The sequence below is a fragment of the Ornithorhynchus anatinus genome, chromosome 5 (assembly GCF_004115215.2).
Source record: "Ornithorhynchus anatinus isolate Pmale09 chromosome 5, mOrnAna1.pri.v4, whole genome shotgun sequence".
NCBI lineage: Eukaryota > Metazoa > Chordata > Mammalia > Monotremata > Ornithorhynchidae > Ornithorhynchus > Ornithorhynchus anatinus.
The window spans coordinates 21,990,245-21,993,969 of record NC_041732.1 but is presented as its reverse complement, the minus strand read 5'-3'; positions in this window follow the sequence as shown (position 1 = coordinate 21,993,969).

Sequence of the window (3,725 nt, the reverse complement as noted above, 5' to 3'; positions counted from 1 at the left end):
CGTTTTCCACCCCGTCCTCCCAGCTGTGGACTCCCGGGATCCCACCGCCCAGGCTCTCTGCATAGACGCGGTCCGCTCTCTTGGCCCTGAGACCACCTCCAGGGTTAAATGGTGAAACTGAGGGTCCCCACACCTTCCTGAGCACTGAGTCGGGCAGGAGAGCTTGCCCTGAACCCTGGAGTTGCTGGACCGGGAGGTGGAGCAGCCTGGAGAGGGGGGTGTGGGTAGAGATAATTAATTAATCAATCAATCATTTGAATTTCTTGATCCCTAAGGGCTTGGGAGAGTGCAACATAAAAGAGTTGGAAGAGGCGTTCCCCACCCACAACAGTCTAGAGGGGGATAAAGACATTAACATAACCACATTTCAGATGTGTCGAGAATAACAGTAATAATAATAATGGTATTTGTTAAGAGCTTACTATGTGCCAAGCACTGTTCTAAGCGCTGGGGTAGGTACAGCGTTAACAGGTTAGACGCAATACCTGTCCACATGGAGGTCACAGTCTTAATTAGTGCTGTGGAGCCGAGGGAGAGGTGAATAAAGTGTGCAAATCCAAGTGCAAGGGCGACGCAAGAAAGGAGTGGGAGAAGAGGAATTGAGGGTTTAGTCGGGGAATTCCCCTTGGAGGAGATGTACTTTTAATAAAGCTTTGAAGGTGGGAGAGTGATCGTCTGACCGATATGGAGAGGGAGGAGGTTCCAGGCCTGAGGCAGGACGTGGGCGAGAGGTCAGTGGAGAGATAGACGAGATCCAGGAATAGCCAGAAAGGTTCAGCTCAGGGCTGGGTTGGGATTAGAGAAACAAGGTAGCCTAGTGGAAAGAGCACCAGCGTGGAGGCAAAGAAACCTGGACTCTAATCCCTCTCTGTCACTCTCTTGCCGAGTGACCTTGGGTAAGTCATTTAACTTACAGGGGATCACAGACTAACTCTAGACTAGAGAAGTAGCGTGGCTGAGTTGAAAGAGCACGGGTTTGGGAGTCAGAGGTAGGGGGCTCTAATCCCAGCTCTGCCACTTATCAGCTGTGTGACTTTGGGCAAGTCACTTAATCTCCATTTTACAGATGAGGTAACTGAGGCACTGAGAAGTTAAGACTGTGAGCCCCACGTGGGATACCCTGATTACTTTGTATCTACCCCAGCGCTTAGAACAGTACGTGGCTCAGTGGAAAGAGCACGGGCTTTGGAGTCAGAGGTCATGAGTTTGAATCCCAGCTCTGCTACTTGTCTGCTGTGTGACCTTGGGCAAGTCACTTCACTTCTCTGTGCCTCAGTTACCTCATCTGTAAAATGGGGATGAAGACTGTGAGCCCCACGTGGGACAACCTGATTCCCCTGTGTCTACCCCAGCGCTTAGAACAGTGCTCTGCACATAGTAAGCGCTTAACAAATACCAACATTATTAACAGTATTGGGCACATAGTAAGCGCTTAACAAATGCCATCATCATTATCTCTCTTCCCGCGATAGGGAAGCAGCATGGCATAGTGAATAGAGCACGGGCACGGGCCTGGGAGTCAGAAGGTCATGAATTCTAATTCCGACTCCGCCACTTGTCTGCTGCGTGACCTTAGGCAAGTCACTTCACTTCTCCGTGCCTCAGTTACCGCATCTGTAAAATGGGGAATAAAACTGTGAGCCCAGTGCAGGACAAGGACTATATCCAAACCGATTCACTTGTATCCACCCCAAAGCTTAGTAGAGCGCCTGGCACATAGTAAGCGCTTAACAGATACCATCATTATTATTATTATTATCATTATTTCCCACCTCGCTCAGGAATGACTCAAAGCCCCTAAAAGGAGTGATTCACTGGGTCAGTAATGAAGACCGGAGCTCAGATAAGCAGAGCGAGGCGGGACTGGCCTTGGAGTGGAGGGCTGAGGGGTGGGAAAAGGACGTCGCCGATCCCGGAGGGCAAGGAGGTGAAATCCTAAACTCTGGATTAGCCAGGAGGGGAGATTTCGTTGAAACCGTCGGTCGCCGAGAGGAGCTCCAAGCGCTTGTAGGGGCGAGGCGCCGGCGAGGGAAATCGGGCCGACTCTCGGGGGGTTCAGATCCTTCTACCTAAAGTGAAGAATCCAAAGCTGAGGAATTCTCTGATGTTTCTAGAAGAAGGGCGTATCCAGCAGGGTCCTTCCTCTCCCTCCTCCCCCTGCCCCCAATTCCATTGACTTTTCTCTTGATCGTTTCTCCAAATCCTGGTAATTCCCTACCTGACGGCGAGATGTCCCCCAGCCACCTAGCCTCCTCAGCGCTAACTATTGAGTTCTCTGGCTCCGAGAAGATCGGAATGTCTCCCCCTCTAGACTGTAAACTCGTTGTGGGCAGGGAGCATATTTACCAACTCTGGGCATTTGATATTCGCCCCTCTCTCTGCCCTATGGCACTTGGGTACATATCTTTAAACTATACAAGTTATTTATGTATACTAATGTCTGTCTCCCCCTCTGAACTGTAAGCTCGTTGTGAGCAGGAAACGAGCCTGCCAACTCTGTTGTATTGTATTCTCCCAAGGGTTTAGTACGGTGTTTTGCACACAGTAAACGCTCAATAATTGATTGATGAATTGATTAGTCACAGCCCTTCCTCGATTAAGTCCTTTTTTTCCTCGTCCCCCTCTCCCTTTTGCGTCGTCTATACATTTGGGTCTGTGACCTCTGGGTATTTGGTATTGACGTCACCCTCGGCCCCATAGCATTTATGAACATAGCTACAAATCATTTATTATTAATTATTTATATGAATGTCTGTCTGCCCCTCTAGAGTGTAAGATCGTTGCGGGCAGGGAGCGTGTCTACCAACTCTGTTGCACGTTCTCTCTTATGTCAGAGAAGCAGCCTGGCTCAGTGGAAAGAGCACGGTCTTAAGAGTCAGAGGTCATGGGTTCTAATCTCTGCTCTGCCACCTGTCAGCTGCGTGATTTTAGCCAAGTCACCTGACTTCTCGGTGCCTCAGTTACCTCATCTGTAAAATGGAGATTAAGATTGTGAGCCTCACATGGGGCAAGCTGATTACCCTGTACCCCCCACCCCAGCGCTTAGAACAGTGCTCGGCACATAGTGCTTAACAAATACCAACATTATTATTATTATTACTCTCCTCAGCGTTTAGTGCAGTGCTCTACACACAGTAAGCTCTCTCGCTGTGGGCAGGGAATGTGTCTGTTATACTGTACTCTCCCGAGGGCTTAGTACGGTGCTCTAAAAAAGTAAGCACTCAAAAAATTCGATTGATCGATAAACAAATACCATTAATCGATTGAGTGATTGATTAGGGAGGCAGGGCTCCCGTTGGAAACGTTTCTGACCTAAGGGTTTCGCGTATGGTTCAGCACCATCGGATGAACAGCTCCAGAGTCCGGGGTCAGGGACGTAGAGGAATCCGGGAGACTCCCGGAAACTACACGTCATTCATTCATTCAATAGTATTTATTGAGCGCTTACTATGGGCAGAGAACTGTACTAAGCGCTTGGAATGAACAAGTCGGCCACAGATAGAGACAGTCTTTGCCGTTTGACGGGCTTTCAGTCTAATCACCTCCACTTGGAACGCGGATCCCCGGCTTTTTCAGTGGGAGGGGAGGAGAGAAGGGGCGCTCACCCCATCCCAAAGGAATCACAAGTGAGTGGCCTGACCGAGCATTCCCTACCTGCTCCCTCCCCCAACCCCCAACACCTCCTGTCTCAAGTCTGAGGGCCGCAAAGATCACTCAATAAATCC